Below are 18,027 nucleotides of genomic sequence, written 5' to 3'. Positions count from 1 at the left end.
CCACCAGTTGCCTCTTTTTCTTCACCTGGAAACTGGGGGCCCAAATCATGCCGTTCACATGGGTGGAAGTGCTTTGCAAACCAAAGAGTGCTGTCCAGGGACTGGGTTTCCTCGCAGGGAGCTGGGAGCACAGTTGCTCTTGGGTTCAAACCAACAACTGTGAAATGCTGGTGTGGAACACAGCCTTCGCTCCGTGTCAGAAAGGGGACAAGCCACTGCCTCCCCACTAGCCTCTAGTGCTGTGCATTTTGGCCTTTACCTCATTTCACCCCACCACTCCTCATCACCCGACCTCACCCCTGCTCTTTTAATTACTGAGCACGTTGCAAACGATCAGTACTCTGGGCCTGTTAGCATGATAAATGAGCAATTAAAACTACATAAGCAATTATACCAGGTCCAAATGTTCCCCGCTCAGCCCTGGCTGTGGTGCTGTGGTTAGTCGGCTCTTCAGCCAGAGGGGCTGGCTCTTAACCTCCACTTTCAGGAAACCACGGGGCCCCTGGAATCGCACATGCCCTGGGTGAAGTGGCAGAGAAAGCCTGTCTGCAACAGCTCAGTCCCATGGGGCAGGCTGCGCTGACGCTTTAGGGAGAAAACCAGTTTGCATTAATTCCAGCCCATTGGCTGAATTGTCTAGCAGAAATAATCTACAAGAAAGCGATGGGGGGACAGTAGATCACAACAAAGTTTTATAAGCAAGTCTCTTCACAAGAGGTACAATAAGGCATAATAAACATTTTACGTCCAAGAAACACTGCCTTTCAGGTGGGCAGATCTGTATATAAGGTAATGGACGGACAAGCCCTATTTCCAAGGTCTCCGATCTCAGATTCCTGGGACAGATGGGAATAGGCATAGCCATTTATCAGGAGGGTTACAGGGGGTCCACTGCCCATTATTAGATAAGAGACACCAATCAGGGGAAACAAAGAGGTCGGGCAGAGGAGGAGATGCTGGGACAGAAGAAAAGGAGGCTTTTAGATCGGAAAGTTTTCAAACACGTTCACCTCGAAGCTGAATCATCCCTTGACAGGGCTATGTTGAAGGAAAAGGTTTCAAAATAAAATGCAAACCTAGGTCAACCACCCTTCCCCACAGACTGGCTCCACGCAGCCTTGCCCCTAACCCTCCACAGAGACCTGGCCCCCTCAGCAAGCTTGACTTTGACCTTGAAGACAAACACCCAATCCAGAAACTGAGGTACCACCCACACTTGCAGAATCTCTGCACTGCTATAGGCAGAGGGGCCCTGCTGGGTCCAGGCCAATCCTGGCTTTCCTTCTAGCCTGGGGTCCTCAGGACAAATGGAGTTGCACCCAGCAGAGTGAAGACAGTGACATTTGTCACCATCAGGACAGAGTTGCTCATCAGTTCTATTCAAAGGGGAATAGAGGTAAAGGATGGAGCAATCAGATCATGGTTTGGATGGGATGGTACAGTGGTTAAAAGTATAGGCTCTGGAGCCAGACTGCCTGGGTTCAAACGTCAGCTCTACCACTTACTACTACGTGACCTGGGGCAAATTATTTAGTCCCACTGTACACCGGTTTCCTCACCTGTAAATGGGGATAATGCTGGAAATTAGCACTCCTATTTCCCATACGCTCCAGTTATTTCTAGACTTTCCCATGGTGCTGCCTTATTTGTGCCCTGGAACCAGTCTCTCTGGTCCCTCTGCTCTGCCCTTTCTAGTCACCATGCAGCTCTCCCTACTTGCTGATGACCTTGAGAGATTACCACTCAGCTGGACATGGCCATATTCTGAGAATGACTGCTGCTGTCTGTCTCCCTTACCTCCCAACTAAGACCACTGACCCAAGTCAATAAACACTCCATGAATGAATGAAAGGTCATGACCCTCCTTAATCCCTCATAGCACAACTGAGACCAGGCTATACATTTTAAGAAGGCTTGACTAGTTCATGGTAGAGCCTCTCAGCAAACTAGAAATAGAAGAAAACTTTCCCAATCTGATAAAGGGCATTTACAAAAACCCTACAGCTAACTTCGTACTTATCCATGAAATACCAATTGCTTTCCCCTCTAAGACTGGGATAAGACAAAGATGTCCACTCTCATCACTTCTACTCAGCACTGTACTAGAGGTCCTAACCAGTGCAATAAAGCACGAAAAAGCATACAAATTGGAAAGAAGTAAAACTGTCTTTGTCCTCAGCTGATATAATTGTGTCTGTAGAAAATTCAAGGACATCTACAAACTAACTACTAGAACTGATAAATGAACTTAGCAAAGTCATGAGATATAAGGTGAATATGCAAAACTCGATGCATTTCTATGTATATTAGCAACAAAAAGTGGAAAATGAAAAAAAGTACATCATTTTACAGTAGCAATAAAAAACCCTATCAAATACATAAGAATAAATTATCTCCCATCATCTCTACACATGCTCTGCTCAAGCCCCTTTTTGTGCACTACTACCAACGCCCTATCGATTTCTGCCTTTGTTCATGCTGCCTCCTTTCCTCCAATGTCCTCCCTACGTCTCTCTACCAGGGTAAACGGACCCCACCCTCTGTGTCTAAGGCACTATCTTCTCTGTAGAACCAGATGAAGGGCCTTCCTGCCCTTTCCACTCTGGCTTGTTAGGCCGCCTCTTTGGACCCTTTCTAGATTAGAACTCTGTAGCATTAACCAGAGTGGAAAGCGAGTGGGCAGGGAGACAAGAAGTCTTTGCTTCAAATCCCCATCCTGCTACTTAATATCTGTGGATTTGGGCAAATTACAGTCTCTCAGTTCTCTCTCTTCTTAAAAAGGAGAATAGTAATTCTCATCTCCACAAGATTGTATGGAGCGGGGGGGAAATGCCTAGCAGGGTGACTGATTCTCAAACAATTGGAATGGTAGCTAATTTATTATTATTACTTGGCTTTTCTCCTCAGCAGGACTCTAAGCTCTTTAAACGTAAGACCAGAATCTAGTTCAGGGTCTTATGCCCAAAGGGCCCTTAGTAAATGTTTGTTAATTATCCATGACTTCACCCAAAGAGGGCATATCAGTCCACCAGAAGGAGAAGTTCATCCTTGGTAGGTGAAGCATTAAGGCGATCCTCAACTTTCACATGATACCACTTCTTAGGCCTGTTTCCCACTGCCCAGTGTTGCAGAACTCCTTCCTCACATAATGCTATCATCCCCAGCATCTTTGGTTACTTTTTCCACCTTAAAAGCATTTCTTATCCCTTTTGAGGAGCCCAGACTTTTGAGGGTAAAGAACGCATCTCAGGGACTTCCCTGGTGGTGCAGTGGTTAAGACTCCGCATTCCCAGTGTAGGGGGCCTGGGTTCAATCCCTGGTCAGGCAACTAGATCCCCCATGCATGCCACAACTAAGAGTTCGCATGCCACAACTAAGGAGGCGGCGAATCGTAACTAAGGAGCCTGTGAGCCGCAATGAAGGAGCACACCTGCTGCAACTAAGACCTGGTTCAACCAAATAAAATAAATAAACATTTTTATAAAAAAAGAATGCATCTTATACTTCATATTCCCCACAATACCAGTTCAGTACCTCACCTCAGTGTGCTTCTCTATAAAATGGATGTAAGAATTGCGCCAGGAGGGTTGTCGTAAGTATAACACCCAGGATAGAGGTACAGATCCTTTGTACAATGTAAGATAATACAAAGTTATTAGTTATAAAATCCAAGTGCTCAATAAGTATATCCTGGACATATTTGAATTATATTGGGCTTCTGTTTTCTTATCTATAAAGTGGGAGGAACAGTACCCACCTATAGGGTCTTGATCTATGCTCCAATATGACTATTCATGTAAAAAGCTTAGCCCAGGTAGCGCTTATAAGCGTTCAAGAAATTTTGGCTACAGAAGTAGATTTCCTGTGAACCTAAAAGCTTGACCTTCCGGGCCCCTCACTTACACAGGCCCCTTCCAAGCCTGGCACAGGCGGAGCAGGGCACTCGTATGTTCTGTACAGACCACCATCTGTTTCCAGTGCGACTTCCCTTTCATCACACCTCCCATTGGGTCTGGTGGTGTAAGAGTAGCCATGGGTATATTTGGGATCGGGCTGAAGGGAAGCTGAAGTGAGGATACAATTAGTTTTTATTTAGGGATATACGTATATATACTATTTGCCGCCACTTCCACATAAAGTGCGTGCTAGCCCTCACACGTGGCAATGAGTAGAAATGGTCTTTGGGAACGCTCCCTCTGGGCTGATTTGCCCCGTATTGTAACTTGGTGGTACGTGCCAGGGGTTGTTTCACGATATAATTGTGTGTGTCCTGGGTGTCTCCTGCGACATAGCAAGTCACCCCAGACTTTAAGTTGTTGGCTTAAAACAACAGCAATCATTTGTTTTGCTCACAAGTCTGCCACTGGATGGGGAAGCTTGTCACAGCTTCACGTGGTGTCAGCTGGGGTGGCTCGAAGTCTGGGAGCTGGAATCATCTGGAGGTGTCTCACTCACATATCTGGTAGTGTATGCTGGCTGTTGGCTGGGACCTCGGCTGGCTGTGGCCTGGGCTTCCTCATAACATGGTGGCTAGGTTCCAAGGCCAAGTGTCCCAAGAGGGCCAGGCAGAAGCTGTATCACTTTCCAGGACCTAACCTTGGAAGTCACATTGTGTCACTTCTGCCGTAATCCCAGATCCACTCAGGTTCAAGGGGAAGGAGAACGGACCCCATGCCTCAATGAGAGGAATGTCAATATCCCATTACAAGAAGAGCGTGGGGGATGGGAGACCTTGTTGCGTCCATTTTGGAAAATACGATCTGTCCCAGTAACCTATGGCTCCCAGACTCCAAAATTATGGAGGTAGTAGAGAGAAACAAAGCTCGAAATGTATGGCACCAGAAGCTAGTCTGTGGAAAATCTTCCAGTCTTCAGACGTGGAAAACTGTAAGTGACAAATCCCATTCTCACTGATGCCCAGACAAAATGAAAATTTGCTTCTGTCAGGAATGTACTCAATAACGCAGTGTGTGCAATTAATAACGCACCATATAGTTTGATTTCTTTTCTGATGGGAACTGCACAATATAGGATTTATCAGAATTCATGTGTTTGTAGGGCACAAAACTGTAGCAGCCCTGCAAACATAAGTACGTCTGTTTGGAAAGCAGTAGGTTTTACGCATCCCAGTATCTGAAGTTGCATCTTAGCGTATCTGACACGTCTTGTCCTGATGAAGCCTGGTGGAGCCAGAAAAAATGGCACACAAAATTGCTACGGATACAGCAAAATGGCCTGAAGAAACAAGTGCCCCAGTGACAAAACTCCTGTGATCATCAACACGTCAGTGGATGTAGCATAAGAGTAATTTTATTATGTAATTATGCAGCTCAATATGGACACCTTAATTTCACATTAATTTTGTGGATGTATTTTTTTTTTAGAATACTGATCATACCAAAATTCAAATAGGACAGGAAGACAGAAGCCTCTTGGTAGAAGTCAAAAACAAACTGAAAGGAGATCTGCAGATGCTTCAAAACGCTCCTCTGTGATTACACCACAATGGAAACTAATTACCGATGACAACTTGTGAACCTAAAAGAAACTTTACAACACTGCTAATAATTTTATTAAAAGGAGATCAAGCAGGCTACAGGAAAGGCTGAATGATCTTTCTATTGTCTCTATAAAAAAGATATTAAAAAATCATTACCATATGAAAAGACGATCAAAGCCGCGCAGCCCCAAAAAGTAGAAAAAGGAATCATAAAAGTATTTCAGACTGTTAATTACTAAAAATATTATATAGTTTTTCTGGATTTTATGAAGTTTGAGGTCTTTGTGAGCCTTTAAATTTTGTAACCTGTTATTTCTTTTCACATTTAAACATTTACTTTCATACTAGGTTTTATATTTGCAATTTTGTGTTCTTTTTCTTAAAGAGAGTCTTCCAAAATATTTACTCTCCAGACCCCACTATTAGCCACAATCAGCTCCTGTTGGCTATTATTATTAACATTTCCTGATAATAATAGAGATGGTGCATGTGGTAGTTTACAGACGTAAGAAGATGGATGACGAACGCCAATCAACTCAAATTGGCATCCTTCTTCTTTTCAGGATGAAAGCACGGAACAGGGTTGTAGGGGCCTGTATCGGTGAGCTTGGACTGCCACACTGATTAAGTGCTTTAAACAACAGAAATGTATTTTCTCACGGTTCTGGAGGCTGGAAGTCCAAGATCAAGGTGTCGGCAGGGCTGGTTTCTTCCAAGGCCTCTCCTGGTGGTTTGTACGTGGCCACTTTATCATCGTGTTGTCATATAGGCTTCTCTCTATATGTGTCCTAATCTCCTCTTCTTATAGGGACAACACCAGTCAGACTGGGTTAGGGCCCATCCATGTGACCTCATTTAACTAAGTTACCTCTTTAATGGCCCTATTTCCAAATACAGTCATCTTCTGAGATAACGGTGGTTAGGGCTCCAATGTGTGGATTGGGGGAGGGACACGATGCAGCCCATAAAAAGGCCCAAGCCATAGGTCCTCAGAAGGCAGACGAGAGCCCCCGCTCGCCCTGCCCAAGCAGCTCAATGAGTGCTTCCAAGCCTCGTTCATCTCTGAGTCATCGCGAGTGTCATCAAAGGCCCCAGGCCTCCTTCAGATCAGCCAAGTAAGTAGTCCCGGCAAAGGGAGCCAGAATCGTGGCAGGAGGACTTCAACCTTTGGTGGGAACGGGGGAAGCCCTCAGCATCTCTGGCTCAGGGTCCCACCCCCTCCCCATGCCACCTTAGTGGCGGCCCCTCAGGCTCAGAGCTGTACTTCATCTGCATGGTCTCAGCACCCACCAGCCCTGCTCTGATTAAAACCTTGCCTGCAATTTGCACTCTACTGTCTGGTGAATGCTTGACATCCACTGAGGTGGCCTCTATCCGTGCTGAGCTGCCTCCCTGGGTGACCCAAAGGATCTCTGCCCGGACCAATTAGTTTGCTCCCTTGGGCACTCCAGCATGACCTGGATCATTCCTGGTCACCATCAGTGACTGTGATTGGGGTGGGGGGAGGGAGAGAGCAGGCAGTTCCTGGTCCTGAGTGAAGCTTAAGCAGGAACCTGGCTCCCCAAGGAACTCACCAGTCAGACTCAGCTGGACTCACCTACTACTTTGATGAGTACCTACTGTGGGCCCATCTCTGTGCTAGAAACTTGACACATGACTCTCTCACAGCACTCTTGACAAGTGAGTATTATGATCCCCACTTTACACACAAAACAAGTGGGACTCGGCAATGTTAAGTGACTTATCCAAGGTCACACAGCTTGTTATGGCAGAGCCAGGATTCAAACTCCAGACTCTACAAGGACACAGCCCTTAAAGTGCTTTTTCCGTTAGTTCATGCAGCCTCTCACCAGCCCCATTCCCACACAATCCCAGCTGGAAAGGAGTTAAGAAGCTATTGAGCCCGGTTCCTCTAGTTTGCAGAACATCATGGCACACACTGGAATGGCCACCCCAAATCATTCACAAAAAGATTTCCATCATCTTCGACCACAGAAGCTGGAAAAGCAGAATGCTTCTCTTCCCAGCTGCCCTTGCAGCTGGGCAGAGGACAGGTGGCCCAGTTCTGGCCTATGAGGTATCAACAAAACTCACAAGTTGGAGCTTCCAGGGAAAAGAGAATATTTCCCCTTTAAAAACATCTTTGGCTTTTGCATTCCCCTTTCTTCCTGCCTGAAATACAGCTGCAATCCCTGGAAGTGCAGCAGCCATCTTGCAGCCATGAGGATAAAGGTCCCATGTTAAGGATGGCAAGTCAAGAAAATAGGAGATTGGGTCCTTGACAACATGGTGGAGCCATCGTGCCGACCTGGATTTTTTTGTTGCAAGAGACAAAATCTTGGGACTTCTTTGGTGGCGCAGTGGTTAAGAATCCGCCTGCCAATGCAGGGGACACAGGTTTGAGCCCTGGTTTGGGAAGATCCCACATGCCGCGGAGCAACTAAGCCTGTGCGCCGCAACTACTGAGCCTGTGCTCTGGAGCTCGCAAGGCACAATTACTGAGCCCATGTGCCACAACTACTGAAGCCCGCGCACCTAGAGCCCGTGCTCCGCAACAAGAGAAGCCACCGCAGTGAGAAGCCTGTGCGCCGCAGCGAAGAGTAGCCCCCGCTAGCTGCAACTAGAGAAAGCCCTCACGCAGCAACAAAGACCCAACGCAGCCCAAAATAAATAAATAAAAATAAATAAATAATTTTTTTTGAAAAAAGACAAAATCTTTATCCTGTGTACCACTGATAGCCAGGTTTTCTGTTACCTGCTGCAAATTCAATCCTAACTGATACAAGCATCCAGATGTCATCCCTGGGCCTGTGCTCCTCCTGCAAGGACAGTTTTGCCAGATACAGAATCCTTGGTTGATGGTTTTTTTTTTTCTTTCACCACTTTGAATATGCCATCTCACTGCCTTCTGGTTTCTATGGTTTTGATGTGAAATCAGCTGTTAATCTCTTAGTTAGCTCGAGCTGCTAAACAAAATACCATAGACTGGGTGGCTGAAGCAGACATTTCTCACAGTTCTAGAAGCTGGAAGTCTGAGATCAGGGTACCACCATGGTGGGTTCTGGTGAGAACCCTCTTCCTGGTTTCCTGACATGGCAGGGAGAGAGGGAGAGAGGGGGAGAGGGGGAGAGGGGGAGAGGGGGAGAGGGGGAGAGGGGGAGAGGGGGAGAGGGGGAGAGGGGGAGAGGGGGAGAGGGGGAGAGGGGGAGAGGGGGAGAGGGGGAGAGGGGGAGAGGGAGGGAGGGAGGGAGGGAGGGAGGGAAGGAGGGATGGGGCTCTCTTGTGTCTCTTCTAAGGGCAGTAATCCTACCATGAAGGCTCCATCTTCATGAATACCTCCCAAAGGCCCCATTTCCAGATGTCATCACATTGGGGATTAGGGTTTCAACAGATGAATTTGGCGGGAAACAGATACACAGTCCATAACACTTAGAATCTCAGAGACTAAAGAAGCCCCGAACAAGCATCCCAGATGTCAGAGTAGTGGGGTCCTCTATCCTGGCCCCATCCCCACCATGCATTTCACAGAGAATTTAGAGTGTGAACACTAAGTGAGACCTCTAACAGTCCCTGCATTTACCCCACACAAGTCCCTTTTGCTGAAGTGGTTGAGTGGTTGAGGGCTGAATACCCTGTAGCTCTGGTCTTCAGGGAGATCCCTCTGCCCTTGTGGAGTGTGTCCTAGTGTGGTAGTCATCACGTTAGAGAAGGATGTCCAGGGGAAGGAGAGCCCGCATCAACAGGAGGATGTCTAGAATGGTGGACACCAGGTCACCCGAGGGCTGGCTAGTGGAACATGGAATATTTAACCTGGAGAAGAGAAGACTCAAGAGTATTAGGATGGTCTGTTTTCAAACCTCTGAAGAGCTATTCTGCAGGAGAGGGAAGGAAGGAGTAGACGCTTTCTTCTCTGAGAGGTACAAAAGGACAGGATGAGGCCCAATGGGCAGAGGGACCAGGGAAACTGGTTTGCGTTCAATCACAGAAAGATCTTTGTTAACAATCAGAGCCAGTCCCAAATGGGCTGGGCCAGGAGATGTTCCAGAGAGGCAGTGGCCATTTGTCTAGGCAATTTTAGAGCTAATTCAGGCATCCACTCAAGGGAAAATAAAAGGACCCCACAAAGTGCTCCTCAGTGAGGAAATTCTATGATTCTGTGAATCAGACTACACATAAGAGATACCACATGGCATGCAGAGGAAAGAAGGCAGAATTTAGAGTCAGAAAAATCTGATTGAAAAGCTGATTTCTCCCCTTGATGGCAAAGTCACTGTAGCAGAAACAACTAGTTATCTCCCAATACATGTTCTCCCTCTTTTCATAGACATAGAAGCCGCAATTTTCACCGGGGCACATGATCATCTGGAACAAAGACTACATTTCCCAGCCTTCTTTGCAGTTAGGTACGGCCATGTTACTAAGTTATAGAGTGAAAGTAGAAGTGGTGAGTGCCACTTTGGGGACATGTACTTAAAGGGAAGGGGCATGTTTCTCTTTCCCCCTTTTTATTCTTCACCCATTCTTCCATTCTGCTGCCTGGAATGCAAATGTGATGGCTGGAGCTGGAGCTGCCATCTTGGATCATGTAGGTGAGGACCACATGCTAGGTTTGGCAGAACAAAGGATGGATCTTTAGTCCCTATGATTTTGCGAAACAGAGCTGCCTACCCCCAGACTCTAACGGGAAAGAAGAGTAAACTTTCATTTTGTTTAAGCCACAGCTGTTTTGAGTCTCTGTACCGAATCTCACGTAAAACAGGTGTCTACTCTGGGGCAAAGTCTTTTGGGCTCTCTGAGGCTCACTGCGTAACCTCATCTGTATAAAGGGAATCATAATGTTCACTCCACAGGTCTCACAATATGCTTGGGCAGGGGAATGAGATGATGTTTGTGAAAGCTCTATGAAAATTATTCAGCATGGGCACCAGGAAAGGCATGGTGTGGGGCGGGGCTCGGTTGGGGAAGGAAAGTTGTACAAAAGAAATATAAATGTTTTCCCCCTTCTACAGTGCTTCCTAAAGATTCTGAGTTTCCTGTCTCCATAGATCTTGATCTTGCGGGTCTGATCTTTGGTAGGAGAGGAAGGAGGGTGCATGAAGAGATTTCCAAGTCCCTGAAAGCCTTCACAGTCCATGATTATCTGCCCTTAATGCAATATTGGCCAGACCTTTGTGGCAAGGAAGTCGGAGCAGTTTTTAGTTCACAACCAACAAAAGTTGGGGGTTCCTTTATGAACTGTTTACTTGTGGGCAAAGCTGTTCTCTTGGGGGTCAGTGGCAGGAGCCCACATGGTAGAGGTAGAATGCAGCCCACTTACTTTACCTTGGGGAGAGGAAAGGCAGCTCTTGCTAGAGCATCTGCAAAAGCATGGGGGATATATAGCAGCAACTGCATCATCAAAACTGCCGAACAGAGACCACACACTGACCAGAGGGGGCAACACATCAGCGCCTGCAGATTGTGAAACAGTCCGGCATTCCCTGTCAACCTTGCTGGAGACTGTACGTTCGCCTCCCCGCCTTGGTGAACAGGGCACTTGTCGCAAAGGGCTCCTACAGAAATTCCCCATTGACATGAGGCTCCACCTCAGGAGAGTTCAAGGCCCCTGCAGGCTGAACATTCACCTGGGTTGGGGCCCATCTTCTGGTGCTCAGAAGCCCAATATGTTCCCAGGTCATAAGGGTTTTTTGAGCTCTGGCCCAGGCAGGTCAAAAGCCAAAGAAACCAGACGTATCACTTACGGCGATGCTGAGCTCGGATGTGCCCCCCACCTCCAACCTGCGAGTGTCAGGGGCTCATCTTGACTTCCTTCTTATCCCCTCAGGCTGGAACAGTCCCGGACTCACAGAAAGTCTTCTGACAGCTGTTGAATTGAATTCAACGTCCAGAGAGTCTGGAAATGGGTGGGAATCTGAGCAGAACAGAATAGGAAAGTTAGTTAGCAACCTGAGATGAAGCCAAAGGGGTGCTGCCCAAGCCCCGACCTTCTGATTCGCCCTCCTCCATCCATCCTTACTCCATTAGTTGGAGGCTTGCAGGGGGTGGAGCTGATTATAACCTAGGAAGGGAAGGTCTCCCCTCCATTCAGAGCAGGGAGGCGGCAGGCACAGGAGCCAGAGGACTTTTCCTCAACCAAGTGACAAGGCCAAGTGCAAAACAGTCCTTGGGAGACAAGGGGCTGGGGCTCGAGCAAGCAGAACCCAGGAGTGCTTGTCAGCACCCAGGGCGGATTCCTGGCCTGGAATCAGGAACAGATGGAAGGGGAGAGGAGGGGAGGATGTCTCTTGAGGACCAAAGCCCTGGGCCGACAGGCCACAGTCTGAGCTTGCATCAAGATGAGCGAGGGGCCTCAGCTCCCTGCCTGATCTGCAGACTGCGGCTGGCAGAGGCTGTCCAGGCAGTTCAAGTCCACAAACGTTTCAGAAGCCCTGACTCTCTGGCCCTGACCCAGCTCAGGTCTGAGGTCTGAAGTCTGTCACCACGGGGCCTGTTAAGCTGTGGCCAGGACCAGCTGGCCTGGTCACACCGCTGGAAGGGCCACACGGGGTGTAGCAGATGCTGGTGGTACCCCACCCTTATCCCGTTGGCGTTGATCATTCCGGTCCGTGCCAACCGCCACGGAGTGGCGCCTGCCATTCGCTTGCTCTCCTCAAAGGGCTTTCCCTGGCTGGTGAGTGGGGCAGGCTGTGAGCACAGGGAGTACAGTCTCCCAGGGGCAGCCCTCGGCCTAGGACAAACAGGTGTGGGTGGAGAATCACCCCACTTTCCTTGCCCTTCAGTTGGGACAGTTCTGAGAGGGGTGCTGTCCACTGTGTCCCAGACGTCCCCATGGGGATTTAAGCCCAGTTGCCCACAGTGAGACCTGTCCCATAATACATACACCCTGTACTGGCTTCCCTCCCTTTTTGCGGTACGCGGGCCTCTCACTGTTGTGGACTCTCCCGTTGCGGAGCACAGGCTCCGGACGCGCAGGCTCAGCGGCCATGGCTCACGGGCCCAGCCGCTCCGCGGCATGTGGGATCCTCCCGGATCGGGGCACGAACCCGCGTCCCCTGCATCGGCAGGCGGGCTCCCAACCAGTGCACCACCAGGGAAGCCCCCCTCCGTGTCTTGATTGCCCAGTGTCCAAGTCATTGTCCTTGTCCTGCTGTCTGCTTCTGGGGCCAGGCACCTGAGACACAGGATTAGTAGATGGGTGTGGCTGAAAATTTCCAGACAGGCACAGATTATGATCATGACAGGGGACAAATCAGCACCCAGGCCCCGGAAGGCTGCGGAAGGAGGCTGAGGTTCCAGCCTTGATAAAGAACTGTGGTCTCGGGCCAGCGCCAGGGAAACCCATGAAGGAACCCCCATCCCCCAAAGACTCTGAGCTGCCGAGGTAGGGCCCCAATCGGCCCTACTCCCCCCTATTGGCCCCCAGCTCAATGGCTAGCACAACACAGGTGCTCAAGAAACGGAACTGAATTGGAAATGGAAATGGACTTGCGACCGATTCCATTCCCTTCCACTCCCCCATCAGACCACTGTCTTTCCTGGTTGCCCCCTCCTCCCTCCATTTATTCAAATATTCACGCGTTCATAAATATATACAAATACGTATGAGAGGCACTAAGCTAGGTCCAGCTTCTTCTGTTTCTTCGCCTATATTTTGGGGAAGCCCGCCATTCTTGGTGGTTTGGTAGCTGCTAATTATCTGTGTTTTAAAAAGAACTGTGGAAGGTAGAAAATTTCTTCAAAGAAATGGCTTTCTAATGCTGAGTGGACAATGGCAGTTGTCGATATTTTGAAGAAGGGCAAAGAGGCCCTTAAATCATGCCCCTTACATGGAGTCATCAGCTCTGCCTGTAGCTTATGGGCGGGGATGTGACATGCAGACCTCACCCTCCACACCAACACACAAATACAACTGGACTTGGTTTTCCACACTCAGGACCACAGACGCCCTTATAAAGAATCATACATGTGAAGGCACACATATGAGCATCGAGGCCCCCACGAGCCCACTGTGTGCACCTATGAGGTGGTCTCTCCTCCCTGCCCCTGCCCAGCACCGAGACTGGTTCCCACTGAAAATGCAGCTGCTGGGTGGTTGACAGGCCAGCCAGTAGTTTCATTCAGTTGGAATCTGAGATGCCATTACCATGGCGACCACAGCCCCTCACAGCTCCGTTATCTTCCGTACTCTAGGGAGTTGAGTGTTATACCTGGTAGACTTTCCTTCGGGAAGCCATTCCTTCCTTCAGGAGTGGCTTTTAATTTTTCCCCAGGGCCTTGCTTCTTTGAAGCAAGTTGACTTTACACCTCCCTCTGGCTCTCCCTCTGCTAATGGTGAGGGAGGTTTTAGGGGCAGTTGTGCTTTAATCAAGATTTTGGTCTCCTGGAACCTTTCAGCTACTCTCCCGGGGTGTCTGATGTCATGCTTAGCCAAAGGGAGTAAGAAGTCCACCCTGTTCTCCACCAATCACCCTGGAGTTAGGGATATGGTCGCAGAATCTTCCAACTGGAAGGCTGTAGCACTCAGTAGGGTATCCCGCTCGGATTCCCGCTCCCCTGCAAGACAGAGAGACTCATTCCTCCAGCTGACAGCTCTCGACTAAATCCCCCTCCAGGAATTGCCCTCAGCCCAAGAGAACTGCCTCACTCAAAGTCACACTCCCCTTCCCTGGGGGCAGACCACATTCAATGACTGGTTGATTGGGGGTACAAAGGCTCAACCCCCTCGCCTCAATTCGTGACAGCTCTGAAGGACCACGCCAGTTCCAAGGCTCCCAGGGGATCATGGGAGGCCTCTGTCGTGACTGTATCACAGTTCGGGCCCTCCTCTGCCCAATCCTGCTTCCCTCACTCTCTTAGATGCTGACCCTAAAGGGAGTCCCCGAGAAATAGCCTACACACACATCACATTAGAGCCTGTTTCCAGGCAACCCAACCCAAGACAAAGGGTCTGGAGCACACCTAACACAGTCCTCTCTTTGACAGATGAGGAAACTGAGGCCCATGGAGGGGCTGGGTACTCTTAGGGTCATTTGGGGAGTTAATATAAAATTTAGTTCCCAGATCCAGACTCTCAGCATTGGAACAGAACTTAAAGGTCCCCTGATCAAGGCAGAAAAATGGAATCAAGAAGCTATGGATGTAGTCCCACTTGTTTATTTTTGCTTTTGTTGCTTTTGCTTTTGGTGTCAGATTCAAAAAATCATTGCCAAGGGCTTCCCTGGTGGCGCAGTGGTTGAGAGTTCGTGCCCCGGTCCGGGAGGATCCCACATGCCGCTGAGCGGCTGGGCCCGTGAGCCATGGCCGCTGAGCCTGCGCGTCCGGAGCCTGTGCTCCGCAACGGGAGAGGCCACAAGAGGTCCGCGTACCGCAAAAAAAAAAAAGAAGCTATGGAGTAATTTTCACAGCACTGATAGCAGTGGTGATGGTGTTAAAGAACCGGAACCAGACCCCAGAGGCCACTGCCACGTTGCCCTGCTGCCCTGGCAACTCAGTCTTGCTGCAGTGAAAACTCCACCAGTGAAAAGATTCCTATGGCCCCTACTTCTAGGTGTCAGTCTCCAAAGAAAAGTCACCATAGGTGCCTAGATTGGGTGCCCATGCCCCGGTTCAAGGAAGGATGGAGAAGTGGGGACCTGGCAGGACTGGTCAGTGGTTCCCAACCCTGTCTGCATATTAAAAGCACCCAGGAGTTTTAAGAGATTCTGATGCCCAAGCCTTACCTCAGACCAATTAAATCAGGATTTCTGGAGATAGGACCTAGACAGTGGTATTTTTTTTTTAAAGCTCTCTGGGTGGTTCTGATCAAAAGTTGAGAACCTCTGCTACAGGGGAAACCAACGATGAAAAGACTGGAGGATCTCTCCTATTAGTTCCTTGTGGTATCATGTAGGGTTTGATCAAGGAAGCAGAACCACTGAGTGATACAGAATAAGGGATTTATTGTGGGAGCTGATTAAGCTGCCCATGTAAGACCATTGACTAGTCTGGTGGAGGGTCTGAATGCAGCAAGGCCAGTAGTGGGGATGAAAAGATGGACATGGTGGTAGTTATATATTGCTGTGTAACAAATGACATCAAAATTCTGTTACTTGAAACAACGAACACTTATTATCTCAGTCTCTGAGGGCCAGGACTCTGGGAGTGGCTTAGCAGAATGGTTCTGGCTCAGGGTCTCTTCACGGGGTTGCAGTCAAGGTGTCAGTCGGAGTCTGTGGTCATCTGAAAGCTTGACTGGGGCATGGCTCACTCACAGGCCCTTTTACCACATGGGCCTCTCCATAGGGCTACTCCTGACATGGCAGCTGGCTTTCTCCAAATCAAGAGATCTCAGAGAAGAAGAGAAGAGGGTGGGAGGGAGGAAGAGAGAGACTAAAACAGAAGGTGCAGTGTCTTTTATAACCTAATTCGTAAGTGACATGCCATCACTTCTGCCACGCTCATATTGGTGACACAGACCGAACCAGGACAATGTGGAAGGGATGGCTCAAGGGTGTGAATGCCTGGAGGCGAGATTCATTGAGGGCCATCTTGGAGGATGGTGTGAGGCCGTGCAAAGGTAAGCCGGCACCCACCGTGGCAGCCAGAATCCACATTTCGCAGCCTCTAACCTCCACGGTACGAGTCACCTGCAGGAAAAGCTGGCACTGTCAGCCACAACTGCACGGGCACTTGGTCCAGGATCTGGAGAAACCAAAGGCAAAGATCCAGCCAGAGCTGAAGAACCTGAGGGCCTGGCTGTGCCCTGGGGCCAAAAAGGTGAGCCAGCAGATCAGCAACAACACGGGAGAGCTCCCATGCACCTGGCTCACACCGAATCGCAGAGTGTAAAAGTGGCCGCCGTTTCACCTCAGCCTTCCAAATCTCATGCAAATTTCTCCTGCGGCAAACCCCAAGGTGGAACCATGGAACTGGGCAGCGAAGGGGATTTTGGGAAATGTAGTTCCAGCCTAACTAGGGGGCCACAGCGTAAAGGCACCACGGGGCTGGAATGTGTGTTGGGGGATGGGTGCAGCCACCAAAAGGGGAGCTCATAATGAGAAGGAGGCGCAGAGACAGCCACGGGTGAGCCGGAATCTGACAGTGAGCAACACAGAGACCTCAGTCTTCCCAGAACCTCAGGGGAATCCTCCCCAATTCCCTCTCCAGGCTCATTACAGACCCACTCTGGATTAAGCTTCTTTCATTCTCTGGGAGGGAAGGAGAGACGGAGGAATGACAGATGGATGATTTGAAAGCTGATTCCAAATCAGCTGGGGTGGACAATAATTTCTCCCCACTTCACATCAATACCTTTGGGCAGACAGAGGAAAATCACGCTTCAGTGATCTGGGGGCATCTCATATCACAGCCACTCACACTGTTAGCCTGATGACTTTAAAATGTCTCGCTCTAATGTTCCCTGGGCGGTGGCAAAATGGCATAAAAGACGGCACATAGGACAAGCCCAGTCTGTCATTTCAGAAAACCCCAAATATTTCCCTTACTGGCCTACTCGTGCCTGAAATTCCCACATCAAAGAATTAGCCCTCTAGCCAAAAGCTTACATTTGCTTTAATGTGCAACGATCTCTAAGAGGGGTCATGTTTGAAGCTATTGTTGGTCATTTATATTCCTTAGTGCAAATGAAATTTGGAGAGGCAGGTGACATAGGGGACAAGTGAGGGAGCACTAGACACTTGGCGGGGAAAGATAAACAAGAATGGTGAGTCCTGAAAAGCTATAATCCTATATGTTCCCCAAATCCTGTAGCAGTTTCTTCTTCCTGGAGTCACAGAAAGACTACATTTCCCAGACTCCCTTGAAGTGAGACTGAGGTCATATGATGGGGTTCTAGCCAATGAGATAAGTGGAAATAATGTAAGTCATTCCTCCCAGATCCACCAGAAAGAAAAACAGAGAGATCTACCCAGTGGGGAGACTCCTTTGGCCTCACTCATGTTTATGGTGCGTGTGAACACACACTCGTGAAGGCGTGGAAGCCAGCCCTTCAGGCTTCTATCCCCCGTTATAGACCACCACTGTTCTAACTGCCCCTTTTGACTCTCTATCAGACTCTGAGGAGGATACCTCACTGTCCATTCTTGGACATTATGAGCTGGTGAAGTGTGCTCCTTGGTCTGAAGAAACGATGCTCGGATGTCCAAATTGGTGCGCTATCTTGTGTTCGGGTTCTTTCCTGACACCCTGAGCATTTGCATCTACCGCCGGGTATGCACAGCCCAGGCCAGAGTCAGCATCGTGCCTGTCAGGACCCGTTTGGAGCCCCCAGCGCTTCCAGCCTCAGCCTCACTTGCCAGCTATGGTCAAGGCCTTCCCACCAGAATCTGCCACGCAGCCCTCCGCACTCTCTGTCTCTCTTGCTGACAGAACAGCTCTCATTGGCATCTTGGGCCTCTGAGGGAACAAGAAGACTTCATGGAGATCCAGAGCATCTCTGTGTTGCTGCAGCGTCCCCATGTCCACTCATCTCACAGACCCAGGTGGCCACCTCCAGCGAGCACACAGGGATGAATATCTGCTTGTTGATT

The 18,027-nt window shown here is 49.1% G+C and overlaps 1 long non-coding RNA gene across 2 annotated transcripts in view; it reads right to left on the bottom strand.

The window, feature by feature from the left end:
• The window catches only part of LOC117197250 (uncharacterized), a 164,598-nt gene that overhangs the window by 65,254 nt on the left and 81,317 nt on the right, over positions 1-18,027 (bottom strand). For both annotated transcript variants that reach the window (XR_007474845.1, XR_007474844.1), the window contains exon 2: positions 11,242-11,411. This is a non-coding gene — a long non-coding RNA (uncharacterized LOC117197250). The remainder of the gene's footprint in view (positions 1-11,241; positions 11,412-18,027) is intronic.

Source organism: Orcinus orca, chromosome X, assembly GCF_937001465.1.
Source record: "Orcinus orca chromosome X, mOrcOrc1.1, whole genome shotgun sequence".
Taxonomy (NCBI): Eukaryota; Metazoa; Chordata; class Mammalia; order Artiodactyla; family Delphinidae; genus Orcinus; species Orcinus orca.
This window is presented reverse-complemented; position numbering and strand designations above follow the sequence as displayed.